We start from the raw sequence: 16,718 nt of genomic DNA, 5'->3' as shown, positions 1-16,718 counted from the left end.
ACACACACACACATACAAACAGTCTTGTATTTCTTACCTTCTTGAGACCTCTGGAAAAATTCCTACCTCATTAGGAACAACCTTTGTAGATATATAAAGATTCGTATTTACAACATTAATACTAAATACATAGTACGTAAATATAAAAAGTCTTGTTGTGAAAAATGAGTTGGAATTTTACAAGATAAAGGTCATGAATTTCACAAGAAAAACTTACAATTTTGGCAGGTCAATAATTACAAGAAAAACTCAACATTTGTGCAATATTATGATAAAAGTGGGAATTTTACTCAATAATAGTCGCAATTTTAATAGAACTTGAAATGTCGGCAATTTTATTAAAATAATTGTAATTTTACTTGACAAAAGTCAGTTTTATAAGAAAACTAAAACATTTTGGCAATATTATATTAATCTGAATTTTACTTGGCAAAATTACGACAGAAGTCATCATTTTACTCAAAAAATTACACAGCTTTAGAAGAACAAGAAAATATATTGTGATAGAAGTCAGAATTTTATTTGACAAATTTCACCATTTTGCATTAAAATGTACCGGTAACAGCTTTACTAAAAAAGTAATGATTTTACGAGAAAATATTGCAGTATTACAGAAACAGAAAAAATATGAGAAATTGTTCCCAATTTTGTTAGAAAAAAGTATAAAACTACTTTTTCAAAGTAATAATTTCTTATTCCAAGCATGAAATAAAAAAAATCATGAATTTGACACAATTGTGTCTCGTAATTAAAACGAATGACAGCCAAATTGACTTTGCTGTTTTATTTTCAATGAAACAAGAGAAAATATGTCCGTTTACATTACAGTAAACGGAAAGTTGATATTTAAACATTTCGCATGTGACAATTCAAACTATTTTGAACAGAAATAGTTCATGCACATTCAGATATTTTCAAAATTACAGTAAAGAAAAATTTGGCTGGGCTATATATATATATATATATATATATATATATATATATATATATATATATATATATATATATATATATATATATATATATATATATATATATATATATATATATATATATATATATATATATATATATATATATATATATATATATATATATATATGGCTTCACGGTGGGAGAGGGGTTAGTGCGTCTGCCTCACAATACGAAGTTCCTGCAGTCCTGGGTTCAAATCCAGGCTCGGGATCTTCCTGTGTGGAGTTTGCATGTTCTCCCCGTGAATGCGTGGGTTCCCTCCGGGTACTCCGGCTTCCTCCCACTTCCAAAGACATGCACCTGGGGATAGGTTGATTGGCATCACTAAATTGGCCCTAGTGTTTGAATGTGAGTGTGAATGTTGTCTGTCTATCTGTGTTGGCCCTGCGATGAGCTGGCGACTTGTCCAGGGTGTACCCCGCCTTCCGCCCGATTGTAGCTGAGATAGGCGCCAGCGACCCCAAAAGGGAATAAGCGGTAGAAAATGGATGGATGGATGGATATATATATATATATATATATATATATATATATATATATATAATATATTCCTTGTGCACGAATTGACTGAAAGAGCACGCACTTGGCGCGATGATGTCATGTTATCGATAGGAAAATACATTTTCAGACAATATGATTTGCCTGAGCGGGTCGTAGACCCCAAGAGTAACAAGCAGTTGCCTTGTTGCCTTTCCGTTAAGAAAAATAAACTAGTTTTTAGTATAAGTTTGCTGGTTTCAAGAAATGTAATGCCTATAGTGCATATCATTATGTCAAGATAATGGCACTAGTATTATTTTCTTTCTTTCTTTCTTTTCTTAGTTTATTTTGAACATGAATATTTACAACACAATACAATACAGACAATACAATATTACCTCATCATGCTCGAAAAGGAGTAGGAAGAAGCAAAGCTTATTTAATCCTAACCCTTTCCCACGTCAGAGCGCCCACAAATACATACATACATCTACTGACCCTCTTTACAGCAAAATATCAAAATGACATCCGTGAATAAGCAATACAACAGTTCTGTAACATGCAATTAACTAATCCAGTCATTACCAACATACTGAGACGAAGAATATCTTATTTTCAATAAGGTTAAAAGTGTTTCTCATAATTCTTTGTACTTTGTAAGCACTATTAATTCAAACATCCTCTTAAACTGGATTTTATCAGTACAATGTTTAACTTCTTTACTTAATCCATTCCATAATTTAATTCCACATACTGATATGCTAAAGGTTTTAAGTGTTGTACGTGCACACAAATGTTTTAGATTAGATTTTCCTCTAAGGTTATATTTCTCCTCTTTAGTTGAGAAGAACTGTTGTACATTGTTTGGTAGCAGGTTATAATTTGCTTTGTACATCATTTTAGCTGTTTGCAATTTTATCAAATCATCGAGCTTTAATATTTTTGACTCAATAAATAAAGGGTTTGTATGTTCTCTATATCCAACATTATGTATTGTTCTAATTGATATTTTTTGTAACACAGTTAACGAATGACCTAATTTAAGAATATTTTTCAACATATTGAGAAAAAAGGTCAAATTTTTTTCTATCAAGAAAAGTGCACTTGTTATTAGTGAGAATATACTTATTTTAAGGGTATTTTGGAAAGTCTTGACAAGCTAAACGTTCTTGTTTTTTTGCCCGATTATTTTCCTTAGTTCAAGTAACATATACCCCTATTTTTTTTTTGTATTGTTTTTGAACGCTGACTTTTTGCAGTGCACCCTGAGGAGACACACTCCAGAACAATAGGTGGCGGTATGCACCTATAACGTTGGTTGCCACTGTGATATATTGAATGGGAGGCAATAAACAGGCGATGTGATGAAGTTACGTCTCGTTTACTGTGACTTCAGAACAGACTCACTCACTTGCCGTCAAGTGTACAACAACAACGTAAAACGTTGGCCAACCAAAAAGCAACCCCAGTATGCTATGACCAACATTGACCAGGAGATGGCAAGATACACACATAGACCAATCTATTACAGCCACCCGCCTTTAAAATTAAAAATAAGAAGAAAAAAAGTGTCAGCGGTCTACCTGTTTACATGCGCACTTTGAAATTGGAGTCGTTGGAAATCTTTTAAACTTAAACTGACTCCGCCATAGCTGAGATAGGCGCCAGCGCCCCCCGCGACCCCGAAAGGGAATAAGCGGTAGAAAATGGATGGATGGGGATGACTCCGCCATGGATGAAGATGGACGTGCTTTCTCGAGCATGGACCGTACAACAGTTGCAGGGTCGAAAGGTAACGCTAATTCGTTTTTATGTGTCTTTGCACGTTAAGCGAACTGTAAAGTTCTTACACGCTAATTTATAAAAAAAATGGGCTAGAAACAGGTAACCGCGACAGGACAGGCCTTGTCTTTAAAATCATATGACGACTATGGCGAGGAATGACAGTGTTTTATCGGCAGAAACTATTTAAAGGAACAACTTGTAAACTGTTAGCTGACTTTCAAAATGTAGTATATTTTGAGTTGGGTAATGTTAATGGGTGCGCTCGGGTGGAGTTGCAGTGTTCATTGGAACATTGTGCAATAAAACACTGCTTTTGACATTAGTCATATTAGTGGAAATGGCAGGCAGACTCGACATAAAACGTAGATACCTATTCCTGCATAAGATGTGCTTTTGTGCCGCCACCACTGACTTAAAGGCCTACTGAAATGAGATTTTCTTATTTAAACGGGGATAGCAGGTCCATTCTATGTGTCATACTTTGTCATTTTGCGATATTGCCATACTTTTGCTGAAAGGATTTAGTAGAGAACATCGACAATAAAGGTCGCCCATTTTGGTACTTCCTGAAAAAGCCTTGCCTTTACCGGAAGTCGCAGACGATGACGTCACATGTTGATTGCTCCTCATATATTCACATTGATTTTAATGGGAGTTGTCACGCCAAATTTCTTCCCCCCTACAAAAACCTTCCCCCCGGAAGAAATTTGGCATGACAGCCCCTCCAATGCCTGAAGGACCCCAATGAGGGCGTGACAATACCAAGTTATATGACTCTTAAGGGTTACAGCTGCAAAATTAGCGAAACAAAAATAGCTTGAAAGGTTAGCATGCTGAAATGCTAATATTTTTTCCTCACTGTTATTTTTCACCTATGAAAATCAGCCTATTATAATGCTTTTAAAACAGGCAGCTGTGTGGGCTGCTTTAAGGTCCTTCAAGTTGTTTCTTCCGGGGGGAAGAAATTTGGCGTGATAGAGTCTGCAACAAAAACAGTTATTCGGACCAAGAAAACGACAATTTCTCCATTTGAGCGAGGATGAAAAAATTGTGTTTGAGGATAAAGCAGAAGGCTAATCCCCACAGAACACCACTTTCCTCCATCCCGAAGACGGATTTAGATGGAAAATGCGAGACTACTGGTCTGGGTAAGGAGTCAGTTAAATTAGAACAAGTTTTTTCTGCTTTGAGTGTTTCAGAGTTGGACATGTGTTTTACTGAGGTGGCTAACTATGATGCGTGCAGTTTATCAAAGCAACAAACAAACAATCGGAAAATCCCCGTTACTGAGGTGGCTAACCATGATGCGTGCAGTTTATCAAAGCAACAAACAAACAATCGGAAAATTCCTGTCGTATCAATTCCTAGATATGGTCGTAACTATACTAAATGCACTGGGCATAATAAACACAACATTATTAATATTGCTACTACGGATAATTTGATCAAAAACTCCCTAAAACAGCCCACTACCTATAATATAGGTTTTTTAAACATAAGATCATTGTCTCCTAAAACGTTGTTAGTTAATGATATTATCAGAGACAACAATCTTAACGTCATCGGACTTTATCAATGAATTCTCAGAGTTCGTTGCTGATCTAGTGACACACGCCGATAATATAATCATAATGGGGGACTTTAATATCCATATGAATACCCCATCGGACCCACCGTGCGTAGCGCTCCAGACTGTAATTGATAGCTGTGGTCTCACACAAATAATAAATGAACCCACGCATCGCAACGGTAATACGATAGACCTAGTGCTTGTCAGGGGCATCACCGTTTCCAAAGTTACGATACTCCCGTATACTAAAGTATTGTCAGATCATTACCTTATAAAATTCGAGGTTCAGACGCATGTTCGTCAAACTAATAATAATAATAACTGCTATAGCAGCCGCAACATTAATACAGCCACAACGACAACTCTTGCTGACCTACTGCCCTCGGTAATGGCACCATTCCCAAAGTATGTGGGCTCTATTGATAACCTCACTAACAACTTTAACGACGCCCTGCGCGAAACCATTGATAACATAGCACCGCTAAAGTTAAAAAAGGCTCCAAAAAAGCGCACCCCGTGGTTTACAGAAGAAACTAGAGCTCAGAAATTATTATGTAGAAAGCTGGAACGCAAATGGCGCACGACTAAACTTGAGGTGCACCATCAAGCTTGGAGTGATGGTTTAATAACTTATAAACGCATGCTTACCTTAGCTAAAGCTAAATATTACTCAAATCTCATCCACCGTAATAAAAACGATCCTAAATTTTTGTTTAGTACGGTAGCATCGCTAACCCAACAAGGGACTCCTTCCAGTAGCTCAACCCACTCAGCTGATGACTTTATGCAATTCTTTAGTAAGAAAATTGAAGTCATTAGAAAGGAGATTAAAGACAATGCGTCCCAGCTACAACGGGGTTCTATTAACACTGACACGATTGTATATACGGCGGATACTGCCCTCCAAAATAGTTTCTCTCGTTTTGAGGAAATAACATTAGAGGAATTGTTACAACGTGTAAATGGAATAAAACAGACAACATGTTTACTTGACCCTCTTCCTGGGAAACTGATCAAGGAGCTCTTTCTATTATTAGGTCCATCAGTGCTAAATATTATAAACTTATCACTCTCCTCGGGCACTGTTCCCCTAGCATTCAAAAAAGCGGTTATTCATCCTCTTCTTAAAAGACCTAACCTCGATCCTGACCTCATGGTAAATTACCGACCGGTGTCTCACCTTCCCTTTATTTCAAAAATCCTTGAAAAAATTGTTGCGGAGCAGTTAAATGAACACTTAGCGTCTAACAATCTATGTGAAACCTTTCAATCCGGTTTCAGGGCAAATCACTCCACGGAGACAGCCCTCGCAAAAATGACTAATGATCTATTGCTAACGATGGATTCTGATGCGTCATCTATGTTGCTGCTCCTCGATCTTAGCGCTGCTTTCGATACCGTCGATCATAATATTTTATTAGAACGTATCAAAACACGAATTGGTATGTCAGACTTAGCCCTGTCTTGGTTTAACTCTTATCTTACTGATAGGATGCAGTGTGTCTCCCATAACAATGTGACCTCGGACTACGTTAAGGTAACGTGTGGAGTTCCCCAGGGTTCGGTCCTTGGCCCTGCACTCTTCAGCATCTACATGCTGCCGCTAGGTGACATCATACGCAAATACGGTATTAGCTTTCACTGTTATGCTGATGACACCCAACTCTACATGCCCCTAAAGCTGACCAACACGCCGGATTGTAGTCAGCTGGAGGCGTGTCTTAATGAAATTAAACAATGGATGTCCGCTAACTTTTTGCAACTCAACGCCAAAAAAACGGAAATGATGATTATCGGTCCTGCTAGACACCGAACTCTATTTAATAATACAACTCTAACATTTGACAACCAAACAATTAAACAAGGCGACACGGTAAAGAATCTGGGTATTATCTTCGACCCAACTCTCTCCTTTGAGGCACACATTAAAAGCGTTACTAAAACGGCCTTTTTTCATCTCCGTAACATCGCTAAAATTCGCTCCATTCTGTCCACTAAAGACGCTGAGATCATTATCCATGCGTTTGTTACGTCTCGCCTCGACTACTGTAACGTATTATTTTCGGGTCTCCCCATGTCTAGCATTAAAAGATTACAGTTGGTACAAAATGCGGCTGCTAGACTTTTGACAAGAACAAGAAAGTTTGATCACATTACGCCTGTACTGGCTCACCTGCACTGGCTTCCTGTGCACTTAAGATGTGACTTTAAGGTTTTACTACTTACGTATAAAATACTACACGGTCTAGCTCCATCTTATCTTGCCGATTGTATTGTACCATATGTCCCGGCAAGAAATCTGCGTTCAAAGGACTCCGGCTTATTAGTGATTCCCAAAGCCCAAAAAAAGTCTGCGGTCTATAGAGCATTTTCCGTTCGGGCTCCAGTACTCTGGAATACCCTCCCGGTAACAGTTCGCGATGCCACCTCAGTAGAAGCATTTAAGTCTCACCTTAAAACTCATTTGTATACTCTAGCCTTTAAATAGACTCCCTTTTTAGACCAGTTGATCTGCCGTTTCTTTTCTTTTTCTTCTATGTCCCACTCTCCCATGTGAAGGGGGTCCGGTCCGATCCGGTGGCCATGTACTGCTCGCCTGTGTATCGGCTGGGGACATCTCTGCGCTGCTGGTCCGCCTCCGCTTGGGGTGGTTTCCTGCTGGCTCCGCTGTGAACGGGACTCTCGCTGCTGTGTCTTGGATCCTCTTTGGACTGGACTCTCGCGACTGTGTTGTATCCATTGTGGATTGAACTTTCACAGTATCATGTTAGACCCGCTCGACATCCATTGCTTTCCTCCTCTCTAAGGTTCTCATAGTCATCATTGTCACCGACGTCCCACTGGGTCATTATTGTCACCGATGTCCCACTGGGTGTGAGTTTTCCTTGCCCTTATGTGGGCCTACCGAGGATGTCGTGGTGGTCTGTGCAGCCCTTTGAGACACTAGTGATTTAGGGCTATATAAGTAAACATTGATTGATATTGATAGCGACGGACTCGAAAAAAAAAAGTAATAAAAAAAAACGCGATAGCATTGGGACGTATTTCGATATTTTTAAAGACATTTACTAGGATTATTCTGGGAAATCCCTGATCTTTCTATTGTGTTGCTAGTGTTTTAGTGAGTTTAATAGTACCCGATAGTCGGAAGGGTGTGTCCACGGCACAGTGTCTCAGGCGAGTCGACGGCAGCTATGGACGGCAAAAGCTCAGCTTTTATCCGGTAAAAACTGACTTTTTAACCACAATTTTCTCACCGAAACCTGCTGGTTGACATTTGGTCTGGATCCATGTCTGCTTGACCGCGCTGTGATCCATAGTAAAGTTTCACCTCCGGGAATTTTAAACAATGAAACACCGTGTGTTTGTGTGGCTAAAGGCTAAAGCTTCCCAACTCCATCTTTCTCCTGTGAATTCTCCAATATTAATTGAACAAATTGCAAAAGATTCAGCAACACAGATGTCCAAAATACTGTGTAATTATGCCGTTAAAACAGACGACTTTTACCTGTGTGTGTGTGTGCGTAGCGCTCACACTTACTGAAACCCTGTGACGTCACACGTACACGTCATCATTACATGACGTTTTCAAGACGAAACTCCAGGGAAATTTAAAATTGTAATTTAGTAAACTAAAAAAGCCGTATTGGCATGTGTTGCAATGTTAATATTTCATCATTGATATATAAACTATCAGACTGCGTGTTGGGTAGTAGTGGGTTTCAGTAGGCCTTTAACATAAATGTTATGACCTTATACCAGTGGTTCTTAACCTGGATTCGATTGAACCCTAGGGCTGCGGTGAGTCGGCCTTAGGGGTTCGGTGGAGGTCAAAACACACCCGACTCATCGTGTAAATACAAACTTCTCCCTATCGGTGTATTACGGATACGGCAACAGCTGACTGATTTGTAGATGTGTAATTTGTTGAGAGTTTATGCACTGTGTTGGTTTAGTTGTTTGAACAAGGTGATGTTCATGCACGGTTCCTTTTGTGCACCAGTACAAAAAACATGGTAATACTTAAGTGTGGGGAACGTATTCACCTTTAATTAGTTGCTTATTAACATGCAAATGAGTAACATATTGGCTCTTAACTAGTCATTATCAAGTATTTATTAATGCATTATTCGGCATGGCCTTATTATAACCCTGACCCTAACCCTAACCAAATAAATTAAGTCTTTATTACTTAGAATATGTTCCCCTAGAGTCCAAATACCTCTAAATTAAGTCTTTGTTACTTCAAATATGTTCCCCATACTAAAGTATTACCAAAAACATATAACTTTGTCTTGAATTTGGAAAAAAAAACATTTTATATATGGGGCAAAATAGCTTGGTTGGTAGCGTGCCCGTGCCAGCAACTTGAGAGTTCCAGGTTCGATCCCCACTTCCGCCATCCTAGTCACTGCCGTTGTGTCCTTGGGCAAGACACTTTACCCACCTTCTCCCAGTGCCACCCAAGTTACATTTAAAAATGTAACTTAAATATTGGGTTTCACTATGTAAAGCGTTTTGACTCATTAGAGAAAAGTGCTATATAAATATATTCACTTCAAATATATTCACTTTTCACTAAAGAAGCGTTCAGTGAATGCGCATACCAAACTGGTGGGGTTCGGTACCTCCAACAAGCTTAAGAACCACTGCCTTATACTGTACAATTACATTGTGAATGTATGTGTTTTTCAGCTGCTAAAACTATGGTAAATGGGTTACACTTGTTTTAACTTCAAGGTAGGGCTGTGCGATATGTCATTTTTTAATATCTCAATATTTTTAAGCCATGTAATGATACACAATATATATCTCAATATTTTGCCTTGGTCTCGAATTAACACTAGATGCATATAATCACACAAGTATAATGATTCTATGTGTCTACATTATTTTAATCTTTCATGCAGAGACGGAAACCACAATTGAATTAATTTACCAAAACTGTATTTATTAAAGGCCTACTGAAACCCACTACTACCGACCACGCAGTCTGATAGTCTATATATCAATAATGAAATATTAACATTGCAAAACATGCCAATACGGCCTATTTAGTTTACTAAATTGCACTTTTAAATTTTCCGCAAATGATGATGCGTACGGGTGACGTCGCGGACTATAAAGGAATATTAGCGCTGCACCAAACACGGCTAAAAGTCGTCTAAGTGGCCTAATTACACAGTATTTTGGACATCTGTGTTGCTGAATCTTTTGCAATTTGTTCATTTAAAGGTCTACAGAAATGAGATTTTCTTATTTAAACGGGGATAGCAGGTCCATCCTATGTGTCATACTTGATCATTTCGCGATATTGTCATATTTTTGCTGAAAGGATTTATTAGAGAACATTGACGATAAAGTTCGCAACTTTTGGTCCCTAGCAGAAAAGCCCTGCCTTTACCGGAAGTCACAGACGATGACGCCACCCGTTGAGGGCTCTTCACATCCTCACATTGTTTTTAATGGGAGCCTCCAACAAAAAGAGCTACTCGGACCGAGAAAACGACAATTTCCCCATTAATTTGAGCGAGGATGAAAGATTTGTGTTTGAGGATATTGATAGCGACGGACTAGAAAAAAAAAAATCAAGTAAAAAAAAAAAATGCGATTGCATTAGGACGGATTCAGATGTTTTTAGACACATTTACTAGGATAATTCTGGGAAATCCCTTATCTTTCTATTGTGTTGCTAGTGTTTTAGTGAGTTTAATAATACCTGATAGTCGGAAGGGTGTGTCCAAGGGTGTCTTGAGGCCAGTGTCTGATGGAAGTGGACGGCAGCTGTATGGGCGGCACAAGCTCAGCTGATCTCCGGTAAGTGGCGACTTTTTACCACAATTTTCTCACCGAAAACTGCTGGTTGACATTTGGTCGGAAACCGTGTTCGCGTTACCGCTCTGATCCATAGGAAAGCTTCACCTCCGGGAATTTTAAACAAGGAATCACCGTGTGTGTGGCTAAACGCTAAAGCTTCCCAACTCCATCGTTTTACTTTGACTTCTCCATTATTTAGTGAACAAATTGCAAAAGATTCAGCAACACAGATGTCCAAAATACTGTGTAATTATGCGGTTAAAGCAGACGACTTTTGGCTGTGAGTGTGCGCAGCACTAATATTTCCTTACAGTCCGTGACGTCAAACGTACATTCCGCGACGTTTTCAAGAAAAAACTCCCGGGTAATTTAAAATTGCAATTTAGTAAACTAAAAAAGCCGTATTGGCATGTGTTGCAATGTTAATATTTCATCATTGATATATAAACTATCAGACTGCGTGGTCGGTACTAGTGGGTTTCAGTGGGCCTTTAATAATGGAGACTATAAAGAACAATGCTGTTGGTGGAAAGCGGTGGATTGCAGCTGTATTTAGCACCGAGACACAGTAGGGCTGGGTATATGCGATATATTGCAATAGTTAACTGAAAAATGTAAAATGCATTATGCATCTCAAAATCTGAGTTGTATGTATATCAGATGATAGTGATAATTCAAGGAACAAACTGAGGCAAATGTAATTCAAGTTACCCATGCCATTTTATTTTAACTATACAAGCACAAGTTACAACATATTTGCATGAACAACAAACTGTCTGAAACACATTGAAAAGTGCAGTGTGCATTATTATTAGTCTCCCTGAGCACAATGACACAAAGTGCAGTGTGGGTCAGTGTCCACAAACTGAACTGAAACCTCAGTGCATCATGTTTCTTCTGAACTTAGATTAAATACTCCAAATAAAATGCAGTGTTTCACACACACTGAAATTGAAAATACAAAATAAAGTGCAGCTTCTTCCCTTTGGCCTTAAATGACAAAATTAAGTTCACACACTTGTCTCCCTGGACAAGAACTGTGTGTGACTGTTTGAACACTTCACTGAATGAATGTAGAAAAGTAAAATATGTCTGTGCATACATATTGCAGAAGCACTTTAATGTTACTTAACACACAGAGCTGAAATGTATGAGAAAAATAAAAAAAAGTGTGCATAATATTTGTATTTAAACAAAACAAAATTTGTAACCAAGATACTCATACATGAATGGGTCTACTTGTACTTGACTTCTTTTGTTTTCCGATTTTTGTGAAGAAAGATAATCTGATCCACATGTTCTGGGCAGAGACACTCGTGCCTGGGATGCACAGATACCTCTTTGCAAGGGTTGACAGGAAAGGATATTCAGTCTCATGCTCCTTCCACCAGTTCAGTGGAAGGAGCTTTTACCGTCTCCCTCACCTCGTCATATATTTTCGGCACGGCGACATTAGCCGTGTACTTACGCTGCGGCATCACCTAGCGCGGCGCCAATGTATAAATCACCCACCGAAAGCCGGCGTTCTCCACAACGTTGTAGGGGCGCAAATCTTTACAAATAAAATGCACCATGGCCTCCGTCATCCCCCGGGCTCTAACTGAAGTGGACTGGAGGACTTTGACAAGGTCCAATGTGGTCTGCTTCGTTTCGGCAGCTGCGGCTCTACAAATATGCCGGGGTGGTGTCTTACTAAATGTGTTCGCAAGTTTGTCGTGTTGCCTGAGTATCTAATGGGAGCGAAACAGCGTTTGCAAAGCGCGTAGTCTTTGTCCAGCTCACTTGTGTGTTCTCTTTTCCTTTGGAATCCAAAATACTTCCAAACATCTGCCTTAAAGTTCGAGGGCGTCTCTAGTTTAAGTTTACCTTCCATGCTCGCTTGTTTTTTTTTTGTTTTGTTTTTTTTTCAGCTCCACTGCCTCACTGCAACAGCCGTGGAAAGACGAGAAGAAGAGTGCAAACGCCTTGCAGTGAGGTAGCGGCACAGCGACACCTGGCGGAGCGGAGGTCGCACTGCATTTACAGTCCGTCTAAAAAACATGATTTTTAATTTTTATTTTTATCGATATTCAAACATTGAGTTTCGATATTGAATCGGAAGAGAACGTATCGCGATGTATTGCTATATCGATAATTTTGCCCACCCCTAAGACACAGCCGATGTTTCTTTGTTTGTTGTGAAACTTTAACACAGAGCGGTCAAGCGAACATGTTTCTCTACGTCAACCAGCATGTTTTTGGATGGGGAAACCGTGATATATATCTTACCGGAGAAATCATTGGATTATTCGTCATCCTGCAGCAGCTGTTTAAAAGGCAGCTGTGGGCTTGGCTCCTCGGCTTCTCGCTGAGACACTTTGTGTTCACCGCAGCCATCCGACCTCGAGGTATGTCTTTAAAATCTCACTAAAACACTATTAAAACAATAAGCAGATAAGGGATCTTCCAGAATTATCTTAGTAAATGTGTCTAATTACATCTGAAACGCTCACATTGCCGCCGCCCGGAGCGGTTGCTTTTTTTTTAAACTTTTTTTTCCTATTCCTTCACTATCAATATCCTAATTCACAAATCTTTCATCCTCGCTCAAATTAATAGGGAAATTGTCGCTTTCTCGGTCCGAATTGCTCTTACTGCTGGAGGCTCCCACAAAAAACAATGTGAATATGTGTGGAGCCCTGCAACTCCTGACGTCACGCGCACATACTTCCGGTAAAGGCAGGGCTTTTCTATTAGCGACAAAAAGTTGCGAACTTTATCGTTGATGTTCTCTACTAAATCCTTTCAGCAAAAATATGGCACTTTCGCGAAATGATCAAGTATGATTGTTCCGATTGTATAACCGGCCTGATCAGTTTCTCCAGTCTGGAGCTGTCCTTCTGAGATGTACTTTATTAGATCATGGAACATTATCTGACAATATTAAGATTTTTTATTTAAAAATGGGCTAATATCTGACCCAATAACACAAGAACTGCTAGCATTCCAGTTTACCTGTAATCTTTATGAATTAGAATTATGGCTCGGCGATATATCGATATATACGATTTATCGCTGGTTTGTCTCTGTGCGATATAGAAAATGACTATATCGTACTATTCGAGTATACATTCTCACGCAGTTGCTTTTGACTGCGGGCGTACACTTCAGGCTCTTCTCACTCTTTCCTGTCTTTCCTTCTCTCAGACAAGCAGGTGCACATTCTTTCATACGTCACATACGTGTCCGCCCTTGCAGAGCAGAGAGGTAGCATACTGTGCTACGTTAGCTGCTAACGTAGCCGTACGAGAGAATGAAGGTGCGGATCTGGTAACAAATGAAGGAAGACTTAATTCCCATTAAAAACAGCAGGGTTTCCATCGTCTGGCGGTGGTTCGGCTTCAAGTGGGAATATGTCGAACAGACAACCGTATTTTGTCAAGTGTGGGGGGAAAAAGCGTTGCTATAAAAAGTATCATTACTGCTAACATGTAGCATCATTTGAAAAGTCACTCGCTAGAGAATGAAGAGAGTTTCATAACCTTGGTAACCTACCACATAGTGAAGGACGAATACTATTTGATTTCCTATTATGCAGCTCATTTTTGTTTGACACTTAAAATGTCTCTGACAATCTTGCACTTTATGTTTTGGAAATTACTTGAATGTCTGTGCCATTGCTTAATAACTTTAATAAATACACTTTTGGACAATTGACTTAGTTGTGATTTCCCTCTGTGCATGAAAGTTTAAAAGTAGAATATATGAATGCAATATGAAGAAGAATGTTTTAATGTATACACATATAATCATCATACTGCTGTGATTATATGCATCAAGTGTTCATTCAAAGCCAAGGCAAAATATCGTAATATATATCATATATCGCGATATGGCCTAAAAATATCACGATGTTAAAAAAACACAATATTGCCCAGCCCAAATTAGAATCATCAAGATTCATTTGTCATGGTAATGGCTTTAGCTAAGTCTGGTTCTGGTGGTTCAGCTGCAAAGAGCAGAGAGAGAGAGAGAACACTCCTGCTGACTTAAGACTTCAGACTTATTGTAACTGTTGCTTTGAGTAGTTGAGTTGTGAGAAAGTGTAGTGAGTGGTGCGGATATACTATCATATTTTATTTTAGAAGGCATTTATATTTATAAGTGGTTTAGTTTTAGTAAACAAAAAGGAAGTGATTACTAATATAACTATTCATCTAAAAGTAAGTAACTTTGAATATGTGTATGTCTATTCAAACTGTAATGGTAGAAACTGAAAGAGTGATTGTAATTTTATTTCAACAATAGGGCCTGAAAGACAGCCTACAGAACCAGACCAGACACTACAAAGTTCTACAGGAGCTATACAAATCCAGGCCCAGACCTAACAATAAGGATGTTGCCTAGCTGTTGGACCTTGAATATCAAGCAAGATGGACTTACATTGACTCTGATGTTTTGAAGAAGGACAAACCTACCAAGATCCTTCAAAAAAGTGGATCATGTAAGAAAATAAACTCAATTTAAGTTGATTTATGTTTAATATGATTGTTGGAGTAACTCCCTTAATTATTTTACAAATTATAGATTGTTAGCCATTTTAAAATGTTTAATATGAAGGACAGATGTTGGCCAGTTTGTTTGTTTTTTTTTTTAGCAAAAATTGTTTAATAAGTAACAAAGCAGGTTACTCTGCAATTTGTACTTGCATAGTGGGTCAAAAACATTTTTCAATTCACTATATTTTGATTGGAATGTAGATTTTAAAATATATTTGCTATCTGTCCCATTGTGATAGATAATGGCTGAACTTTAGCGGATGCGTAGTCAAAGAAATTCTCACTTCATGCCTGAACTGAAGAACCGCTGGAGGACATTTTGTGAGAAGATTCAGTTTTATGAAGTTTTCAATAAAAATCACAAGACCCCCACTTGCAGATGAAGGTAATTACTCACACATCACTTGATGACTTGAATCCATAGGCTGGCGACAGTAGTCAGTGATGCTGGTGCTGCTCAGTTTCAGACAGCCACCAAGTATTCACCATTGACATAACTTGTCAACCATCCTAATCCCTCCAACCGCTAATGTTTCTTGTCTTGTTGCTCTGTCTTTTTCTCAGTTTTTATGTTTTTTTTTTTCAAAACTGACTACAGTAATTAAAATTCTTGTTGTGTTTTACAGCAAAGCAAGCGGTTGCGATGATAAAGGCTTTGCCAGACATCTTTCTATCCCCTACTGCTCCCCCAAATAAGTTGGGGCTTCCATGTGGGGCCATACATCACATCCTTGAGGTAAAAAATGTTGTATGACATTTTTTCCTGTACTTTACAGCAGGGCTATTCAACTGTGTTGTTAAGGGGCCACATTTTTAGAAGGCCAAGTGCCAAGGGGGGTAGACATTTTCCTGTTGTTTTTTTTTTTTGCACACAGTCTTTCAGCATTTTGATGATGGCCAATAATTATTATGTTATGTTACTATGCACCTTGAATATAATAAAGAGGTGAAAAGAAATTGGATTCATATTTTCATTTAAGCAAGTGACATTTACTGTTCTGTTAATCAGGATTACTCATTGTAAGCATTAGTGTGATTTATGAATTCCAAAGCAAGTGGCATTTTAACAATTTTAAGAAAATGATACTACATAATGAGAAATATATTGTTGACTGCTATCTTTCCATTAAGAAAAAATAACTAGTTTTTAGTATAAGTTTGCTTGTTTCAAGAAATGTAATGCTGAGCATGTATCATTATGTCAAGATAATGGCACAAGCATGTACTTAATTTAAGAATATTTTTCAACATATTGAGAAATATTCTCAATATGTTGAGAAAACATAAACTTGTTTTTGGTATAAGTTTGCTGGTTTCAAGAAATGTAATGCAGAGCGCATATCATGTCAAGATAATGGCACTCACATTTACTTATTTTAAGAATATTTTTCAACATATTGAGAAAAAAGGTCTTATTTTGGTTTTCTATCAAGAAAAGTGCACCCCTTTTATTAATAAAAATATACTTGTTTTAGGTAGTTTGGGTTCATTGAGGTTAGCTAATCATACTTGTTAAGGAAAGTTGACGAGCCACATTTTCTTGTTCTATTGGC

General features: G+C 38.3%; 1 long non-coding RNA gene across 1 annotated transcript; it reads left to right on the top strand.

The window, feature by feature from the left end:
* The first annotated feature begins 2,851 nt into the window (after positions 1-2,851).
* Positions 2,852-16,122, top strand: LOC133556408 (uncharacterized). The gene is made up of 4 exons (XR_009807514.1): positions 2,852-3,247; positions 14,915-15,110; positions 15,405-15,550; positions 15,792-16,122. It is a non-coding gene; the product is annotated as an uncharacterized LOC133556408 (long non-coding RNA).
* Positions 16,123-16,718: the final 596 nt, after the last annotated feature.

This window comes from Nerophis ophidion, linkage group LG07, assembly GCF_033978795.1.
Source record: "Nerophis ophidion isolate RoL-2023_Sa linkage group LG07, RoL_Noph_v1.0, whole genome shotgun sequence".
Lineage (NCBI taxonomy): Eukaryota > Metazoa > Chordata > Actinopteri > Syngnathiformes > Syngnathidae > Nerophis > Nerophis ophidion.
This window is presented reverse-complemented; position numbering and strand designations above follow the sequence as displayed.